At 45.3% G+C, this 22,326-nt stretch overlaps 1 protein-coding gene across 5 annotated transcripts in view; it reads left to right on the top strand.

The window, feature by feature from the left end:
• The window catches only part of MLKL (mixed lineage kinase domain like pseudokinase), a 190,597-nt gene that overhangs the window by 80,135 nt on the left and 88,136 nt on the right, over positions 1-22,326 (top strand). The window lies entirely within an intron of this gene.

Raw genomic sequence — 22,326 nt, 5'->3', positions numbered from 1 at the left:
TTTAAATTGCTCTGACTGCCGAGCTGTGTGCAGTACTTGTTCTTTAAGCTGATAATCACAGAAGCATGCAATAATGTCCTTAGGTTTGTTATTCCTATTAGCTCCTAAGGCTCTATGTACCCGAGTAAGATCCAATTTATTGTTATTATCTGATAAAAGCAAACTTACAGTTTGTTGAACCATCGCTTCACTGTCAGTATACATTGGAGTCTCTGGAATGCCCCAGAAGTACAAGTTATGGCACCTGCTTCTGTTTTCGAGGTCCTCCAACTTATCTAAATGTTGTTGGTTTTGTTTTTGCGCCACTTTCATATTTTTGTCCAGTGCCCCGATGTTGTCCACCTGTTCATCTAGTCTGAGTTCTGCCTTTTAAAGTCTGTGTCCCAAGTTGCTTATTTCACTCTGAAGTTCCGCTCCCAGCGTGGCTAATTCAGTTTGCAGTGCCTTTTCATCTGTTTTTATTTCTTGGAGCCAGAGACAAATTTCACTTAAAGGATGTATTCCCTCACCACCTCCCTGCTCTTTCTCCTCTTGTCACTCAGAAGATACCTTAGTGGGAAGGGGCCGTTCCGCTTCTCCAGCCTCCTTGGTCTGGCTCACCATGCGGTGCCCCTCCAATGCACCGCTATATGCAAACACTGCTAAATTGATGGCATGTGGTCCTTGTGACATCACTGTTCACTTCTCCACAACAGGAAATACCAGTTTAGCCATACACAAGCTAAGATGGGCTCTGGATTGCTCTGCAAATAGCACTTTTCAGCAATAGCCTGCACGGAGCTAAGCCATCATGCAGCCATTCTGTGAAATGACATCACTTCCTCCTCATGATTTAACCACTTGAATAATGTTATGTCATCTGCCTTTTCCAGATCATTTATAAATATATTTAAAAATACTGATCTCAGTACAGATCCCTGAGGCAACCCATTATCTATCTCTATCCATTGATACAAATGGAGTCCTATTTTGTTTTCTATGTTTAGCCAGTTACTGATCCACAATAGGGCATTGCCTTCTGTCCCATGACTTTATTTTCTCCTATGAGTCTCTCAAAACAGACTCATACACCTGTGGCTTAAGTTATTCTCATACCTTGGTATGTGAGTGGAATCCCTGTAACTTACCTGTGCACTATACTCTTCAGCAAAAAAGTATGGTTGCTCTGTTAGTCCACTTGGAGGGGCATAATCGAACGGCGCCGGCCATCTATATGGCCGGCTCCGCAAAGGGGTGGTGACAACCGTATTATTGAAAAAGATGGCTGGCCATCTTTTCTTTCGATACGGTTGGGGCCGGCTAAATCTCAACGTTTAGGTCAAATGTTGAGATCGCCGGGTTGACAGATGGCCGGCTTCAAAAAAGTGGAAACAAAATCCAAGTGCTCAGGCTTTTTCAGTAGTACCAGTAGGATTTGAACCAGCCACCTCTGGATTACAAGACCAGTACTCTAACCACTTCGCCACAGCTCCACTTACTTGGATGTCCCTCCCTTTTGATTATGCCCCTTCAGGTTTCTCTCAGCCAATCACAGACAGGGGTCTCTCTCAGCCACTCTGTAATCCAGAGTTGGCTAGTTCAAATCCCACTGGTACTATTGAAAAAGCTGAGCAAAAATAGTTTTGTTTTAGGACGTCCCTGACGAGCACTTGGATTTTTTTTTGGGTGGGAGGGGATTGGTGACCACTGGGGGAGTAAGGGGAGGTCATCCCCGAGTCAGTTGGGGCTCCTTGTTGAAATTTGGTCGTGAAAAAAAAGGGACCAAGTAAAGCCGGCGAAATGCTCGTCAAGCCTGGCCTTTCTTTTTCCATTATCGGGCGAAGCCGGCCATCTTGTGAGCACGTCCCCGTCCCGCCTTCACTAAACTACCGACACGCCCCCTTGAAATTTTGCCGGCTCCGCGATGGAAAACAGTTGGAGCCGGCCAAAATCGGCTTTTGACTATACTGATTTGGCCGGTTTCAGGAGATCGCCGGCCATCTTCCTGTTTGTGTCGGAAGATGGCCGGCGATCACTTTCGAAAATGAGCTGGTTGGGCACATGGAAAGGGTCTACAAGTAAGTAGAAGGTGATACCATTGTAGTTCTATGAGAGAGAAAAAAATGTGGGTTTATTGAGGAAGCAGTTTTCCAAAGTGGAAGCTCAGTTCTCTCTTTACAACAAACAGGTGTGTCAGGAACTAAGGATAGTTTATTTCTTCATATTAAGCTTGATACTTTAGAAAATGTTAAGAGAAGCAGATATCTGAGAATGTTACATTTTCCTAAAATGCATTTACTTGCACGTGATATCCTGCTGAGAACTCTTAAGGAGGTTCTGGATATTTATTTATTGGGATTTATTAACGGCCTTTATGAAGAGATTCGCCCAAGGCGTTGTACAGTAGGTAAAGTTTAACAAAAAGCTTATAATTTTGTTAACAGCATAACAATATTAAATAACCAAGAATAAACATAAATACAATAAATAAGGTAAACTTGAAAACAATAAATTGAAACCTAATAATAGAACTACCATGAAACAATATCAAAAATATATACATTTAACAGCACTGGAATTCAAATACCAGAGATATAATACAATGTTAGCATAATACTAATGATACACCTAATAAGCATGCATTAGAACATTCAACGTCCAAGAAAACAAATAGACGATTCTCAAGATCCAGCATGGAATAGAAAAAAGATTTGAATCGCCAATGGTGAATAAACTATTTTTCTCAACATTGCCATTGACAATTCACATCTTTTTTTCTATTCCATGTTAGAACATTCAACTACTGTTCTACAGTACAGCTTACCATATAGTTGAGGGACCAAGAGCAGATATATGATGGGAACAAGATGCATGGGTACAGAGTCAGTTGGGATAATTTGATGGTTAGTTAAAGTCAAGGCCAGTTCATTGTTTAGTTAAGCAAGAGATAAGGAACTGACCTAAGTATGCCCCATCAAGAAGAAATACTAATTTTCAATCTATTTTATATTTCTTGGAAAATGGCTGCAACAGAAACCCAACAGGGTACAATGCAACCTATGGAGTCAACTAGTTTTGACCTCACAGCATTTCTAGAAAGTTCAAAAGATAATAGTCCTTTGAGAGCTATCCTGTTTGTGACCTTTGTTAATGAAACAGACAAAACTGCTGTATTTAAATCTTATTTTCAGCATAAAGATTTACTCTCTTGGGGACAAAAGATATTTAATTTTCTAGGTGCATCACATGCTATACAAGCATGGTGTAAACTGTTTCTTGCCCTGAAAGACAGGGTATTGGCCAATGCCTGGTTACATACCAGGGTGTGAAATATATCTATTTGATCCAAGGTGACTGGCCGAACTGGGCAATTTACACATTACAATTTAAAATAATTGAAAGAAAGAAAAGGAACTACAATGTGATGATAGGAAAGTAAAACATGCAACCAACAGGGTAAGAGACCAAGGCAAGGAAAAGGGAGGGCAGAAACCTAAGTAACATTGGGAGGAGGGAATACTTCAGCCACAGACAAATTCCTCATTAAGTGTCAAGTTGGAAAGCCTCCTTAAAAAGTTTAGAACACAGAGGTACAGGTAATGAATTGCAATAACAGGGGGTAGTGAAGAAAAGGGCATGATAGTGTGTGAATTCGAGTTGGGCAACATTAGAACTGGGGAGAACAAGCCGATGACCATTCAAAAGTCTAACTGGAGAATAAGGAATAGTCAAAGAAGCCAAATAGTCAGGAGATCCTAGTCTAAGTACTTTGAAAATAAGAGTAAGGAGTTTAAATTTAATACGTTGGTCCACAGGAAGCCAGTGGAATTTCTGCAGAATGGGGGAGACACTATCAAATATGTGTGCATGACAAATGAGTTTAATGGCCATATTTTGAACTGTCTGGAGTTTAAGATTTGATTGACAACAGCCAAGATACAGTAATCAAGTCTAGTGATAAGAAATGCAAGGACAAGGGAATGAAAAGTAGATTTTTTTTTGTTACATTTGTACCCTGTGCTTTCCCACTCATGGCAGGCTCAATGCAGCTTACATGGGGCAATGAAGGGTTAAGTAACTTGACCAGAGTCAGAAGGAGCTGCCTGTGCCTGAAGTGGGAATTGAACTCAGTTCCTCAGGACCAAAGTCCACCACTCTAACCACTAGGCCACTCCTCCACTCGAAATAGTGATGAACAGTGTGAAACTGACGAAGAATAAAGAAACTGGTTTTATATAAGTTACTAGTAAAAAAGGCCCGTTTCTGTAACAAATGAAATGGGTGCTAGCAAGGTTTTCCTCGGAGTGTGTATGTTTGAGAGAGTGTGTGTGAGAGTGACTGTGTGAGAGAGAGAGACAGGGTGAATGTGCGAGTGTGTGTGTGACATAGAGTGAGGCTGTCTGTGTGAGAGTGTGTGTGTGAGATTGAGAGTGTGTGTGAGAGAAAGAATGAGAGTGTGCGGCAGGGGCCCCCCTCCGTCTCCCGCCCTCCTTTCCCCTCCCCCCTGTCTTCCCTCCCCCCTTCCTTCCCCTCCCCCTCCCCTTTTTCCTCCCATCCCCCCTCCCAGCTTCAGGGTCGTGGTCCCCCCTCCCTCCGCCTTTCAGGGTCGTGGCCCGTCCCTCCCTCCCTCCCACGTTCAGGGTCCCTCCCTTCCACTCCCACGTTCAGGCTGGCTCCCTCCCTCCCACCCTCCGACGTTCAGGCTGCCTACCTGTCTCCCTCCCTACCTCGCACGTTCAGGCTGGCTCGGGGCGATGGTAGTCCTCCCTTCTTTCTTGCAGGTCGTTCGCTTTGGTTTCGCAATGCATCTGACCTCATGTTACGTCGCGTAGCAGCGGGTGGGCGATGTGATTCGTTGAGTGTCAGTGCTCCGCCCTTGACGTCATCATGTTGTGACGCAAGGGCGGGGCAGACACTCATGGAGGAACAGCAATCTACACAACTACAAATTTAGAACATTTGGAGACCTGTGGCTTCATTAAAACGTTGGAGGTGCGTTTTATATAGAGAGATAAATCTGAGGGGTGAATGTCAAGTTAGAATCAAGAATTGCTCCAAGATAACGAAAAGAACTAACTGGTTCATTCAAAGTGCCAAAAAGAAAAAGGATTAGTGGGAATAGAAGCACTGCCCGTGAACCAGCAGGCGACTGTCTTCTGTTTATTTAAGACCAGTTTATGTTCACATAACCAGTGTGAGATAGTGAAAAGACAATTTTGAAGGGGACCAAGACTATGAGCGTAAGGATTAGTAGGAAACAAAAGAAGGATATCATCAGCATAAAAATGGAAGGAAATACCTGTGGTTTGAATAAGAGAAGCAAGAGGGCTCAGGAATAGATTAAAGAGCATAGGACAGAGAACTGACCACAAGGTGAAGCATTAGATGATTTGAACAAGACCTTATAAGAATGACCAGAGAGAGAGAGAGGATGAAAACCAAGACAGTACAGAACAAGTAATGCCCAGAGATGACAACCGAGACAGAAGGAGTTCATGATTAACTACATCAAATGCTACGGATAGGTCAAGAGAAATAGCCAGAACCACCAAATGCTTGTCCAGATGAGTATAAATTTCATTCAAAAGAGCAGTGAGAACTGTTTCCGTAGTGTAATGGGGTCTAAACCCGATTGTTTAGGGTGGAGTGCTAAGAATATTTCAACAAATGAAGACATTTGATTGAAAACAATCTTTTCTAGTACCTTAGAGACAAAACAAAGATTGGAAACAGGATGATGATGAACAGGAACAGATGGGTCTAAAGATGTTTTTTTTAGAATGGGCCAGACTATAACTGTTGTCCAGGAAGAGGGTACCTGGCCAGATAAAAGCCTCAAATTAATTTTTAAGAGGAGTTTTGGCAGAAGAAGATGAGGAGTGGTAAGCCAAGCTGAAGGAAAAGGATCCAGGGAACAAGAAGTGGTGCACTTACTTGTCATTGTTTTAGTAAGTGAGTGAAGTGTTTGTAACTGAAAAGATGAGCAGGACGAAATCCCTATGAGTCTGGCCAAGGTCTACCAGACGATGGAATCGACCCCATAGGGAGAGAATAGTGCATTCCTGTAGAAACCCGGGGAAGAGATTTAATGAGGTCTTGGATTTTAGAATGAAATTTAATGATAATACTTTGGCGGACAGGAAAGAGAGACTACCTATGACATAGGGGCTGTGCTTAAAGATAGATGTCATATGTTGAAGTAAACAATTCTCTGGTCAGATTTGGTGCCTTGTGAATATGGTTTTAATATATAGTGATTTTGCCCTTTCAAAATACACTTGGAGCTTATCCAACTACATTCAGCTTTACGAAGCTGTCTTTTTAAAAGTCTTAGTCCACTATGGTACCATGGTTGTTTATTAAAGGCTAAAGGAGTATTTACCTGTTTTAAGGGGGCAATCTGATCAAGGGCAGAAGATAACACATTATGAAAGCATGAGACAATATCATTGGTGCAGAATGAATCAAAGTCAGATGGAAAGGAAAAATTGGTGGGTGAACTCTCGCAGGGGTCTAAGACAAAAACCAGGAGAATTTTGAACGCAGTTGCTCTTGGTGACGGGACAGGAAGAGTCATGGAGAAATAAATAATAGAATGATTGGTCCAAGCAAGTGGTGCATATGAAAAGGTGGAAGGAAATAAAGGAGACTCTAAGTGAGTAAGAACTAAGTCAAGGGTATGCCCCACTGCATGAACAGGGAAATTGACCCACTGGTAAAGATCCAAATCTGCCATAACCAATAAAAATGATTGAGAACGATGATGGGAAGGAACATCAATATGAGTATTAAAATCACCACAATCGAGAATATTGGAATAATGAATAGCAGCTTCCTCCAGAATTTGGTAAAAACAATTTCAGAGACTTTGTGACAGAGAAGAAGGACAGTAGCACAAAAGAATAACCACAGGAGACGGGACAGCTATGCAAACTGTAAGAATTTCTGGATAAGCGAAGGCGGGAGGTAGTTCAACTAATTGTAGTTCAGTAGAATAAATAATTGCAAGACCTCCACCAGCCCTAGAGGCTCTGGCGAGATGTACAACATCGTAACCAGCTGGTAGGCAGTGATAAAGGTAGGGTTCTTCTCTCTACTGGCAGTTAAGCAGTTGGAGGACTCCTGCTCAGCTTAGAGAGAACAGTGCTAATGGCAATGTGTTAATGGGGAAATTAGCATGTGGCCATTAATAGGAAAAATTAGGCCATTTTACTGCTGTACAGGGAAAGTCCCTTGCTGGAAATAGCACTGGCCACTTTTTAGCACAGCCTAGTAAAAAGGCCCGTAAGTGTAATACATATCTTTTTTTTTTCTTTTTTTGCAGTTATATCTTGACATTTTCTCTTTGTAATATATATTTAAAAATGTTAATACAATAAAAAGGCGACACCATTTTAAAATTGAAAAGGTGATATTATTTTACTGGACTAATGCATGTTTGCAAGGAGCTTTCAAGAGTTACTATCTCTTCATCAGGTCAGTGAAGTCACAAAGCTAGTCACAGATATATTACGTTATTCCAAAAAATATTCCCTACAGCTTGTTGTCTGATCTTTATTTCTACACTCTCTGCGACAGAATCGCTGACATTAACTTATATCTGTATGAGTTATCCTCTCATATAGATTTGATATATTATCTTCTTGGCTGATCTTCATACCCTGTGTCTTGTATGCAGCCCTCAAGAATTTCATCAAAAACTTTCCATTCAGTCATTGTGCAGATTCTACTCATGTGAATTATCAGTGCTACAATGCAGCAGCTTTCCCTTCCCCTCCATAAAAAACACATCTCCACTCCCTCAGACGTCTATAATGCTACTGAGAAAGTACATACCGCTCCAACATATACCATATCTCAGAACCTGCCCCCTCTCAGCCATTGCCATACATCTAGTGCAGGATACCCACAATGCATATACATGAGATAGATTTGCATACAGTGGATCAATAGAAATAAAACAAAATAAAACACGGAAAAGAAAATAAGATACCTTTTTTATTGGACATAACAATATATTTTTTGATTAGCTTTCGAAGGTAGCCCTTCTTCGTCAGATCAGAAATAAGCAAATGCTAGTAGATGACAGTATATATAAGTGAAACATCATGGTATTTCAGTGACAGTCTAACAGGATGAGGGTGGGTCAGGTGAGAGACAGGGCAAGCCCTGTGGATGAGGGACAGGGAGATATGCATGGAGATAAGAAGGTGACAAAGCAGTACAGTTTTATGGTTTATAATGGGCATACAGTGGAGGTAGTGCATTCAAATTTATCTCATGCATATTCATTGTGGGTATCCTGAAAACCTGACTGATAGGCTAGGTGTGTCCTGAGGACTGAGTTGAGAACCCCTTATCTAGTACAAGTAAAACACATTAAAAAGTTTTCTTCTAGACTTCCTTTTTAGTGCAGTTACTTCTCTGTACAGTTTAAACAAATATATTTGAAATTCTGGACATAATGAAGCTTTGAGGTGTATTTTCAAAGCACTTAGACTTACAAAGAGGGACATAATCAAAAGGGACGCCCACGTTTTGCTGAGGACGTCCTTGCAAAACGTCCCGGTGGAGGGGCGGGGAAACCCGTATTACCGAAACAAGATGGACGTCCATCTTTCGTTTCGATAATACGGTTGGGGATGCCCAAATCTTGACATTTAGGTCGTCCTTAGAGATGGCCGTCCCTAGACTTGGTCATTTCTCATTTTCGGCGATAATGGAAACCAAGGACGCCCATCTCAGAAACGACCAAATGCAAGCCCTTTGGTCATGGGAGGAGCCAGCATTCGTAGTGCACTGGTCCCCCTGACATTCCAGGACACCAACCGGGCACCCTAGGGGGCACTGCAGTAGATTTAATAAATTGCTCCCAGGTACATAGCTCCATTACTTTGTGTGCTGAGCCCCCCAACCCCCTCCCCCCCAAAACCCACTACCCACAACTGTACACCACTACCATAGCCCTTACAGGTGAAGGGGGCACCTACATGTGGGTACAGTGGGTTTCTGGAGGGTTTTGGTAGGCTCACATTTACCACCACAAGTGTAACAGGTAAGGGAGGGTGGGCCTGGGTCTGCCTGCCTGAAGAGCACTGCACCCACTAAAACTGCTCCAAGGGAGAGGAAGTGACGTCACAGACCGGGATGGCAGCTTGAATGCAGAACTCCGTTGGGGCATTGTTTAGAGCAAGCAAATTCCACAGACTTGAGCAGCATCCCGGAGTGCATCGAAGGGGAAAGGTCCCTGAGGTATGCCACTGAAGAAGGGACTGGAGCAATTCCGTTTTTCGACAGATCAAAGTTAGAAAACGCCAGCGGCTTTGGCGGGGCCAGAGCGGAGTGAAGCAAAGATGGCGGCGAGTCTGGCTGCGGCCGGGGAGGAGCACGCTGAGGAGGGACTCAAGGCTGGTGAGATTGCAAAATTGGAAGTACTGGCTTGGTTTCAAGGCTTGAAGGCCGATCTGGCGGGGGTCCGAAAGGATGTACAAATTGCCCTGAGAGAAATTAGGGCTGAAATTCGCGACTTGGGAACACGTGTCGGTGAGGTGGAGGAGCGGATGGAGACTCTTAAGCAGGACACAGGGAAACTGAATAAAGTGATGAATGCTGACACGCGGGAATTACAACAGCTCAAGGAGCAGGTGGAAGACCTGGAGACTAGGTCGCGCCAAAACAATTTGCGATTCAAAGGAATCCCTGGCTTGGATATATTTAGTAACTGTGAAGCAGTGATTCGAGAGTTGCGTGGGTTCATTTTGAATTCTGAGGAAAGTGGTCAATACCAGACCACAGAGTGGCTGGCCCAAAGCGAGAATCTAACCTGAGGGACATCGTAGTGTGTTTTGCTGACTTCCCCATGAAGGAGAAGATATTGTCTAAAGTGAGGCAGCAAAAAGAGATTCTTTGGAAAAACTGTAAGATTGGAGTGTTTCAAAATCTGGCATGGACTACTTTGCAAAAGCGTCTATCTGTACCACTCCACTCAGTATTTTATGTACCTCTATCCTATCTCCCCTCAGCCATCTTTTGTCCGAGCTGAAGAGCCCTAGCCACTTTAGCCTTTCCTCATAAAGGGGGAAAGGGAAATGGGACTTAATATACTGCCTTTCTGTGGTTTTTGCAACTACATTCAAAGCGGTTTACATGGTATATTCAGGAACTTATTTGTACCAGGGGCGATGGAGGGTTAAGTGACTTGCCCAGAGTCACAAGGAGCTGCAGTGGGAATCGAACTCAGTTCCCCAGGATCAAAGTCCACTGCACTAACTACTAGGCTACTCCTCCCATCCCTTTTATCATTTTTGCCACCCTTCTCTGTATCTTTTCTAATTCCGCTATATCTTTTTCGAGATGTACCCTTGGCCAAACTACTATCAAACCAAAACCTCAACCTATATTTATACGCAGACGACGTAACGATCTATATCCCATTCAAACAAGATTTAAAGGAAATTTCCAATGACATCAACCAGAGTCTACATATCATGCATTCATGGGCGGATGCATTTCAGCTGAAACTCAATGCAGAAAAAACCCAATGCCTTATACTCACCTCTCAACATAACACAAACAAATTCACCATCATTAACACACCGAAACTGAATCTTCCAATTTCAGACACCCTAAAAATTCTTGGAGTCACTATTGATCGTCACCTTACACTTGAGAATCATGTAAAAAACACAACCAAGAAGATGTTTCACTCAATGTGGAAATTAAAAAGAGTAAGACCTTTCTTCCCAAGGACTGTCTTCCGTAACCTAGTACAATCAATGGTGCTCAGCCATCTAGACTATTGCAACACACTCTATGCTGGCTGCGAAGAGCAAATAATCAAGAAACTCCAGACAGCCCAGAACACTGCAGCCAGACTCGTATTCTGAAAAACAAAATATGAAAGTGCCAAACCCCTACGAGAAAAACTACACTGGCTCCCACTTAAAGAACGCATCAGGTTCAAAATATGTACCCTAGTTCACAAAATCATTTACGGAGACGCTCCAGCCTACATGTCAGACCTGATAGATCTACCACCCAGGAACGCTAAAAAATCAACCGCACATTCCTTAATCTTCACTTCCCCAACTGCAAAGGTCTAAAATACAAACTAACGCATGCGTCAACCTTTAACTACTTGAGCACACAATTCTGGAATGTGCTGCCGCGCAACATAAAAACGATCTATGAACTAACTAACTTCCGCAAACTACTGAAGACCCATCTCTTTGACAAGGCTTACCAAAAAGATCAACAAATGTGAACCCCTACACATAGATCCAGAACTGCCTCACGATAACTGCTTGTTATTCTACTATCCTGCTTTATTACTATCATGTCACCCAAGATCCTTATGCTATACTAAATGTATATTTTCTTTGTTATTTTCATGTTACCCAAGATCCTTATGCAATATTAAATGTATAATTTCTTATATATTTCCATTATTCATGTTGTAATGTAAGCCACATTGAGCCTGCAAAGAGGTAGGAAAATGTGGGATACAAATGCAATAAATAAATAAATAAATGTAGTGACCAGAATTGCACACGGTATTCGAGGAGCAGTCACACCATGGAGCGATACAAAGGCATTATAACATCATCATTTTTGTTTTCCATTTCTTTCATAATAATACCTAACATTTTATTTGCTTTCTTAGCCACAGCTGCACACTGAGCAAAAGGTGTCAGCATATCATCAGCAGTGACACCTAGATCCCTTTCCTGGTCGTTGACTCCTAATGTGGAACCTTGCATCACGTATTTATAGTTCTGGTTCCTCTTTCCCACATGGATCACTTTGCACTTGCTCACATTAAACGTCATCTGTCATTTGGATGCCCAGTCTCATAAGATCCTCTTGTAATTTTTCACAATCCTCTTGTGATTTAACAACTTTGAATAACTTTGTGTTGTCAGCAAATTTAATTAGCTCACTAGCTACTCCCATCTCTAGATCATTTATAAATATGTTAAAAAGCAGCGGTCCCAGCACAGACCCCTGGGGAACCCCTCTATCTACCCTTTTCCAATGAGTTATCTACTCAAGGTTTTGCATACCATTAGCTCATGCACAAAACCTGTCAGTGCTCAAAGCCTAGTGCACTTTATTGCTTCAGCCCTTCAGACTGTTGAAGGAACTTTAGTGGGTTAGCAAATGCAGGATATTTAGATTTGTGTCCTTTTGTTAGTCCTATGCCTAGCTGAAGAAATATAGCTGCAGAAGCTGGTTCTCTTTCACAAAACCTTTCTGGTTTTGTCCTTTTACTTGACACCACTGATTTCAGTGTCCTTTCGCTGGACCGTGTAGATCATTTGCTCTCACTGAGTTACTGTAATCCTATCTTTTCACTGTTGACTCCATAATTTTTATATGTTCACTTTTCTGCCCTTGCTCCAAGTATTATTGTGCAGTTGTAGCAGCAAAATAAACATCTGACTCAATTTCAAATATTCAGTTGACTGACTTAATTTCCAAACTGTTTACAGAACGGTTGAATAAATAAGGAGCTTACTGTAAGTGAAATGGAATTTAAGGTTAGCTATACAGAACCTAAGGTTACTACACACATCCGAATCTGGATTCCGTGCTAATGACAGCACAGAAACAGTTCTAATAACACTCATGACCAAATTCAGGCATATTATTGCAGCTGGTAATAATGTCCTTCCGTTACAATTCGACAGTCCAGTGCGTTTGACATGGCCAATCACAATATTCTACTACTACTACTACTTAACATTTCTAGAGCGCTACTAGGGTTCTCCGAGGACAAGCAGGCTGCTTGTTCTCACTGATGGGTGACGTCCACGGCAGCCCCTCCAATCGGAACTTTACTAGCAAAGATCCCCAGCAGCCTGAAACCACTGGGAAGCTAGGGTCCATTGAGCAGATCGCATGTGAAGGCGGGCCATGGGAGTCACATGAACTGTGGAGGCCATGTGGCCCAGCAATCTCAACATCTGCCGAGCTGTGATCTGCTGGGACGCTCGCACCCGCGAGACGAGGGACAACAAATTGTTGGCTCTCGCCTCTGGGAGATAGGCACGAGCCGTCTGAGAATCCAGCAGAGCTCCTATGAATTCGAGTCTCTGCACTGGGAGAAGATGGGACTTTGGATAATTTATCACAAACCCCAGTAGCTCCAGGAGGCGAATAGTCATCTGCATGGACCGTAGAGCTCCTGCCTCGGATGTGTTCTTCACCAGCCAATCGTCGAGATAGGGGAACACGTGCACTCCCAGCCTGCGAAGCGCCGCTGCTACTACAGCCAAGCACTTCGTGAACACTCTGGGCGCAGAGGCGAGCCCAAAGGGTAGCACACAGTACTGGAAGTGACGTGTGCCCAGCTGAAATCGCAGATACTGTCTGTGAGCTGGCAGTATCGGGATGTGCGTGTAGGCGTCCTTCAAGTCCAGAGAGCATAGCCAGTCATTTTCCTGAATCATGGGAAGAAGGGTGCCCAGGGAAAGCATCCTGAACTTTTCTTTGACCAGATATTTGTTCAGGGCCCTTAGGTCTAGGATGGGACGCATCCCCCCTGTTTTCTTTTCCACAAGGAAGTACCTGGAATAGAATCCCAGCCCTTCTTGCCCGGATGGCACGGGCTCGACCGCATTGGCGCTGAGAAGGGCAGAGAGTTCCTCTGCAAGTACCTGCTTGTGCTGGAAGCTGTAGGATTGAGCTACCGGAGGGCAATTTGGAGGTTTGGAAACCAAATTGAGGGTGTATCCTTGCCGGACTATTTGGAGAACCCACTGGTCAGAGGTTATGGGAGGCCACCTTTGGTGAAAAACTTTCAACCTCCCCCCGACCGGCAGATCGCCCGGCACTGACACATTGATGTCGGCTATGCTCTGCTGGAGCCAGTCAAAAGCTCGTCCCTTGCTTTTGCTGGGGAGCCGAGGGGCCTTGCTGAGGCGCACACTGCTGACGAGAGCGAGCGCGCTGGGGCTTAGCCTGGGCCGCAGGCTGTCGAGAAGGAGGATTGTACCTACGCTTACCAGAAGAGTAGGGAACAGTCTTCCTTCCCCCATAAAAACGTCTACCTGTGGAGGTAGAAACTGAAGGCTGCCGGCGGGAGAACTTGTCGAAAGCGGTATCCCGCTGGTGGAGCTGCTCTACCACCTGTTCGACCTTCTCTCCAAAAATATTGTCCGCACGGCAAGGCGAGTCCGCAATCCGCTGCTGGATCCTATTCTCCAGGTCGGAGGCACGCAGCCATGAGAGTCTGCGCATCACCACACCTTGAGCAGCGGCCCTGGACGCAACATCAAAGGTATCATATACCCCTCTGGGCAGGAATTTTCTGCACGCCTTCAGCTGCCTGACCACCTCCTGAAATGGCTTGGCTTGCTCAGGAGGGAGCTTGTCCACCAAGCCCGCCAACTGCCGCACATTATTCTGCATGTGTATGCTCGTGTAGAGCTGGTAAGACTGGATTTTGGCCACGAGCATAGAAGAATGGTAGGCCTTCCTCCCAGAGGAGTCTAAGGTTCTAGAGTCCTTGCCCAGGGGCGCCGAAGCATGCTCCCTAGAACTCTTAGCCTTCTTTAGGGCCAAATCCACAACTCCAGAGTCGTGAGGCAACTGAGTGCGCATCAGCTCTGGGTCCCCATGGATCCGGTACTGGGACTCGATCTTCTTGGGAATGTGGGGATTAGTTAAAGCCTTGGTCCAGTTCGCCAGCAATGTCTTTTTGAGGACATGATGCATGGGTACTGTGGACGCTTCCTTAGGTGGAGAAGGATAGTCCAGGAGCTCAAACATTTCAGCCCTGGGCTCGTCCTCCACAACCACCGGGAAGGGGATGGCCGTAGACATCTCCCGGACAAAGGCCGCAAAAGACAGACTCTCGGGAGGAGAAAGCTGCCTTTCAGGAGAGGGAGTGGGATCAGAAGGAAGACCATCAGACTCCTCGTCAAAGAAATATCTGATGACCTCCTCCTCCTCCCATGAGGCCTCACCATCGGTATCAGACACAAGCTCATGAACCTGTGTCTGAAGCCGTGCCCGGCTCGACTCCGTGGAAACACGGCCACGGTGTGAGCGTCGAGAGGTAGACTCCCTCGCCCGCACCGGCGAAGCTCCCTCCGCCGACGTTGTCGGGGAGCCTTCCTGGGAGGCGACCGCAGTCGGCACTGCAAGCGGCACCGATGTCGGAGACCTCACCCCGGGCAAGGGGCCAGCCGGCACCTCACTCGACGGTACCGGAGGCGCAAGCACCCCCGGTACCGGAGGGGAAGGGCGCAACAGCTCTCCCAGGATCTCTGGAAGAACGGCCCGGAGACTCTCGTGCAGGGCGGCTGTGGAAAAAGACATGGAAGCCGATGCAGGTGTCGAAGTCAGAGTCTATTCCGGGCGTGGAGACTGTTCCGGGCTGTCCAAGGTGGAGCGCATCGACACCTCCTGAACAGAGGGTGAGCGGTCCTCCCGGTGCCGATGCCTTCTGGGTGCTGACTCCCTTGGTGACACGGAGCTCTCGGTACCGACGCGGGAAGGAGACCGGTGTCGATGCTTCTTTGACTTTTTCAAACGAAGCATGTCACCGGAGCTTCCCGGTACCGACGAGGAGGACGTAGAATCCAGCCGTCGCTTCCTCGGGGCCGAGGCCGAAGAAAGTCGGTCTCAGGGGGGCTGTACAGCAGGAGCCCTCAGGGTAGGGGGAGACCCACCCGAAGGCTCACCGCCACCAGCAGGGAAATGGACAGCCCTCACCTGCACTCCAGTCGAAGCACCACCGTCCGACGACATCAGCACTAGTGGAGGTCCCGGTACCACCGACGCCGACGCAGCCTTTCGATGTCTCGGCCCCGACGATGCAGAGGGTCGATGCCTCGATGCAATCGATACAGTCGCGGCCGAGGGCGGAGGTCTTGACGCTGTCGACGTCGACGCACTCGATACTCCCGGTGCCGATGCCGACGAAGAGCCCGAGAACAAAACGTTCCACTGGGCCAATCTCACTACCTGAGTCCTTTTCTGTAAAAGGGCGTAAAGACTACAGGCCTGCGGGCGGTGCCCAGCCCCCAAACACTGAAGACACGACGCGTGCCTATCAGTGAGCGAGATTACCCGGGCGCACTGGGTGCACTTCTTGAAGCCGCTGGGAGACTTCGATGACATGGGCGGAAAAATCACGCCCACGAAATCAAAACTCGTAATTGCGGTAAGGCACCAAAAAGAGGGGGAGAAAAAAACTCGACCCAAGGCCTCAAAAGGGCCTACCCCGAAAACAAAAGAAAACTTAACGGGGCCAAAAACTGGAAATACGGGCAGGGGAAAAGACCGCAAGGCCCTTCTCCAAAATCCTTTTTTTTTTTTTTAAAGCGAAAAGTCAAAAGACGCGCGAGGGTCAACTTAAGGGGTGCGAACGGCGCAAACACGACCGTACCGAGCGCAGACAAAAGAAGACTGACGAACACGAGCCGGTTCGGGCGGGAAGACGGCCGCGCATGCGCGGTGCGCATGGGCGCGCGAGGACTAGTAAAGGCCTTTGCTAGTAAAGTTCCGATTGGAGGGGCTGCCGTGGACGTCACCCATCAGTGAGAACAATCAGCCTGCTGTCCTCAGAGAATACCTTCTACAGGTATGTAGCATTCGCTTTACGCAGCGCTGTACAATTTAACAAAGAGAGACAGTCCCTGCTCAAAGAGCTTACAATCTAATAGACAAGTGAACGGTCGGTCCAATAGGGGCAGTCAAATTGGGGCAGTCTGGTTTCACTGAACAGTAAGGGTTAGGTGCCGAACGCAGCATTGAAGAGGTGGGCTTTAAGCAAAGACTTGAAGACGGGCAGGGAGGGGGCTTGGCATAAGGGCTCAGGAAGGTTGTATTCTATTAAATATTCTAGAATATTTTGGAATAGGAAGAAATGTATTGAATTGGTTTCATAGTTTTCTAACAGCAAGAACATACCGGGTAATATCTAAATCGATCATATCATCACCATGGAGACCGGAATGTAGTGTGCCTCAGGGATCTCCGCTCTCACTGATTCTCTTTAATCTAATTATGTTACCTTTGGCCAAAGCATTGTCTAACCGAGACCTAAATCCATATATTTATGCTGATGATATGACGATTTATATTTTGTTAAAAAATGACATCGGAATCGCAGCTTCCAAATTATGAACTCATGGGCAGACGCTTTCCAACTAAAGCTGAATACAGAAAAGACACAATGCCTAATATTATCATCGCAATATAATAAAATCAACTATTCCAACATAAACACACCAAATCATACTCTCCCTGTTGCAGACACCCTTAAACTCTTAGGCGTAACAATTGATCGCAATCTTAATCTAGATTGCCATGTAAAAAAACATCATTAAAAAATGGTATATGCAATGTGGAGGCTCAGAAGAGCAAGACCCTTCTTTCCAAGAGGGACATTTCGTGTATTGGTGCAATCATTGGTTCTGAGCCACTTGGACTATTGTAATTCCTTATACGCGGGATGCAAGGTACAAACCATCAAGAAACTCCAGACAGGCCAGAACACGCAGCCTGATTGATATTCGGCTAGGTGAAATATGAAAGTGCCAGACCCCTTAGAGAAAGACTGCATTGGCTACCACTGAAAGATCGTATTGCATTCAAGATATGTACCTTGGTTCATTACATCATTTATGGAGATGCCCCATCATACATGTCAGACCTAATTGACTTACCAGAGAGAAACAACAAAAGTTCATCACTTCCCTGCTTAAACCTTCATTATCCCAATTGCAGAGGACTTAAATACAAGTCTGTACATACATCCAGTTTCTCATACATCTGCACACAATTATGGAATGAATTACCGATCGCCATAAAAACAACACACGACCTGACAACCTTCCAAAAATTATTAAAGACTTACTTATTCATAAAGGCGTACAACAAAGATTCCCCATACCGATTTGACTTCCTAATTATTCCAATTACAACTATTCAGGAACCCTCCTATCTGTCCATCTTAATTACATCCTCATGTCTGAATATTATACCTTGTCCTGATATCATTATGTTATGTTTATCTTTCAATTCACTTCCAATCAAATATGATTTACTTATGCACTCTTATTTGTAACAATTGTAAAATTATTATTCCGTTAATATGTTTGCTATGATATTCTATGTACCCATCTGTATCCACATTCTGAAATTCTTATCCTATACTGTGTAAATGTTGTTGTAACATTTTGTAAGCCACATTGAGCCTGCAAATAGGTGGGAAAATGTGGGATACAAGTGCAGTAAATAAGTAAATAAATAAACCTGTGTCCATACAACTGTGATAGTCTTTCTCTATATTTGAGTGATTGAGTGAAAAGATAGTATATTCTCGAGGACTGAAGGAGGGTGGCTGCAGTGTCAGATCTGGAGCTTTTTCCCTTCCATGGAGACTTCTTACTCAGAATAAACAACTTCCCAAAGGTACCCTTCTGTTTGGGGGTGGGGGGGAATCACTCTGAATGAAGAAATGGATCTGTTTATGCTAATTCATAATGTGCTATGCTGCACTTCGTTTGGCAATTAAAATTCAATGCGAAGAAATGCAAAGTGATGCATTTAGGGAGTAGAAATCCAAGGGAGACATATGTGTTAGGCGGGGAGAGTCTGATAGGTACGGATGGGGAGAGGGATCTTGGGGTGATAGTATCTGAGGACCTGAAGGCGACGAAACAGTGTGTCAAAGCGGTGGCCGTAGCTAGAAGATTGCTAGGCTGTATAGAGAGAGGTGTGACCAGCAGAAGAAAAGAGGTTTTAATACCCCTGTATAAGACGTTGGTGAGGCCCCACCTGGAGTATTGTGTTCAGTTTTGGAGGCCGTATCTTGCGAAGGATGTTAAAAAAAATGGAAGCGGTGCAAAGAAAAGCTACGAGAATGATATGGGATTTGTGTTCCAAGAAGCTTAGCCAAAATTGGATTGAGGAGCAGGTGGGGGGAAGAAGGGTTGGTGGTTGGGATGCGAGGATAGTAGATGGCAGACTTATACGGTCTGTACCAGAGCCAATGATGGGAGGCGGGTCTGGTGGTTGGGAGGCAGGGAATACTGCTGGGCAGATTATACGGTCTGAGATGGAGATGGGAGGCGGGACCGGTGGTTGGGAGGCGGGGAATACCGCTGGGCAGACTTATACGGTCTGTGCCCTGAAATAAAATAAAACAGGTACAAATCAAGGTAAGGTACAAATCAAGGCAGACTTATACGGTCTATGCCCTGAAAAAGACAGGTACAAATCAAGGGCAGACTTATACGGTCTGTGATGGAGGTGGGACTGGTGGTTGGGAGGCGGGGAATACTGCTGGGCAGATTTATACGGTCTGTGCCCTGAAAAAGACAGGTACAAATCAAGGTAAGGTATACACATATGAGTTTATCTTGTTGGGCAGACTAGATGGACCGTGCGGGTCTTTTTCTGCCGTCATCTACTATGTTACTATGTATGAGGAGAGACTTGTTGACCTGAACATGTATACCCTGGAGGAAAGAAGAAACAGGGGTGATATGATACAGACGTTCAAATATTTGAAAGGTATTAATCTGCAAACGAACCTTTTCCGGAGAGGGGAAGGCGGTAGAACTAGAGGACATGAAATGAGATTGAAGGGGAGCAGACTCAAGAAAAATGTCAGGAAGTATTTCTTCACGGAGAGAGTGGTGGATGCTTGGAATGCCCTCCCGCGGGAGGTGGTGGAAATGAAAACGGTAACGGAATTCAAACATGCGTGGGATAAACATAAAGGAATCCTGCAGAAGGAATGGATCCCCAGGAGCTTAGCCAAGATTGGGTGGCAGAGCCAGTGGTTGGGAGGCAGGGATAATGCTAGGCAGACTTATACGGTCTGTACCAGCCGGTGGTGGGAGGCGGGGATAATGCTGGGCAGACTTATACGGTCTGTGCCCTGAAGAGGACAGGTACAAATCAAGGTAGGGTATACACAAAAAGTAGTACATATGAGTTTATCTTGTTGGGCAGACTGGATGGACCGTGCAGGTCTTTTTCTGCCGTCATCTACTATGTTACTATATGTAGTGCATAAAAGTGGTTTACAATCAGTACGCAAATGGAAAATGTCAGCAGTTTTCTCCGTGGTTCTTCTTTGCTGCATAAAAAGATGCAGTAGTCCCCGGGGGAGGGGGTACCTCGCAAGGAAACCTGTTCCCATCTAGCCTGCATCAGGGCTGGTGGGCGTCCCCCATCTCCGGAATGGATCCCGAGCATGGTTCTTCTTGTTAAGAAGGCCCTGGCCTATGACAGGCCACTCCTTGGGGGGGACCTGGAGTGAAGGGCTCTTGGGACCCATGCCCAGCTGGGTGAAGTGGCCCAGAGCAGCTCTGGGCTGGGTGAAACACAAGGTGGGGCCCTTGGAGGTCTCGACAGTGGAGTAGCTATGAACGGGCCTGGATGGGCACAGGCCAGCTTTTCTGTGGCTCAGGCCCACCCAGCGGTGGCACCTCACTCTTCTCTCTCCATTTTCTTTACCAGCAGCCAGCATCTGCCCCTGTCTCTGAATTTCCCTTCCCTCCCCAGTTGTACCTTCAAGGCATTGCCAGTGGCAGCAGCAATTCATATTCAGTGCCTGCACCACAGGCTTCCCTCTGCTGCATCCCACCTTTGCTGACATCACTTCCTGTTTGCTCACTGGCAGAATGTAGCAGAGGAAAGCCTGCGGGGCCACTGCAGGCAGCAAACATGCTCTTGTCTCCGGCAATACTTTTGAGCAGGGACCGTCTTTTCTTCATGTTAAATTGTGAAGTGCTGCGTACGACTGGTAGCGCTATAGAAATGATTTATAGTAGTAGTACTTCGGAGGTACACTGAGGAGAGACTGGATGCTCAGAGAAAGAGGCAGTTGCCAGTCCTTGGGTGGAGGGGAGGAGATGCAGACATGTTGGAACCAGGGGCAGAGAACGAGGGAGAGAAGAAAGAGGGAGAGGTGTTGAATGCATGGGTGGAATGGAAGGTTTAAAAAAAACCCTCTGTACTTTATTTATTTACATGGGGAGGGGGGGGGGGGAGTTGGAAGGGCCCAATGCTTGGAAAATGTTTTTTCTTTTAAAACCAATAAAAAAAAAAAATAAATAAAAGTTAAAAAATGTATCATCTTATTTTCTTTTCTTTGTTTTGTTTTATTTCTATTTATTGCTTTTTAGTGGCATACAGAACATGGACCCTAAGAAAAAAAAAATCACACTATTATATCCCCCCCAAAAGGCATCACAATGAATAGTTTTTGGAGCATGAAACAGTGTGACAAACACACAAACATAGTGGTCCTTTTACTAAGGTGCATGCATTAAGTTTAGCGCGCACTAAAATTTAGTGTGTGCTAAAAATGCTAGCTCGCGCTAAAAATGGTAGCGCACCTTTGTATAAGACTCCCATAGTAAATTAAATGGAGATAGAAAAATAAGTTAGTTGCACAGACAAACCTTTGCTTTGAAATATTTCACAGCAGGCTGGGCTTAGAAATTCATGTTGTCTGTGAGGCACAGAACTGAAACTATTATCTGAATTGCTTGAAAAATGCTGACTGTGGACTAACAGAAACAAATTATTTCTGAACATGTAGTTAGAGCTTTTTATATTTTTTAAAGCTTTGTACCCAAACATATTTGTAATTTATTACTTCACAATCTGTTATGGATATCACAGTGGTATGTACATATATATATATATATATACTAGTAAAAAAAGGCCCGTTTCTTACAGAAATGAAATGGGCGCTAGCAAGGTTTTCCTCAGAGTGTGTATGTTTGACAGAGTGTGTTTGACAGTGACTGTGTGTGAGAGCGAGAGAGTGAATGTGTGTGTGTGTGACAGAGAGAGAGTGAGACTCGTCCCCTGCCCCCCCCCAGCCACTCAGCGATTCTCCTCTCTCCCTTGCCCCCCCCTCCAGGCACCCACCAAGTCTCCGTTGCTCCTTTGAAAGCCCTGCCCGTCTGTAGTCTTCCCTTTGAGTTCGTTCCCTCTGAGTCCCACCTTCTGATGTCATTTCCTCTTTCCGTGAGGGCAGGACTCTGAGGGAACGAACTGGAAGGGAAGGCTACAGACGGGCAGGGCTTTTAAAGGAGCGACGGAGACTTGGTGGGTGCCTGGAGGGGGGGGGGGGGCAGGGGAGAGAGGAGAATCGCTGGGTGGCAATGACGGACCGGGCAGGCGGGTTGGGTGTTTTTTACAGACTGTTGATTGGTTCCTCGTTCTTGTGACGTTGCAGGACAGTGAGAGCCAATGAAACGCTGAGTTACAGACTTACGAACCCTACACTGCCACAGTGCCACGGAGTCAGCTTCAGAACGTTGGAGATGCTTTTTATTATATAGGATATGTGTATATATATATATGTTT

This window comes from Microcaecilia unicolor, chromosome 5 (assembly GCF_901765095.1).
Source record: "Microcaecilia unicolor chromosome 5, aMicUni1.1, whole genome shotgun sequence".
NCBI lineage: Eukaryota > Metazoa > Chordata > Amphibia > Gymnophiona > Siphonopidae > Microcaecilia > Microcaecilia unicolor.
Note: the sequence above shows the minus strand (reverse complement) of the source record. Positions and strands in the feature narration are given on the sequence as shown.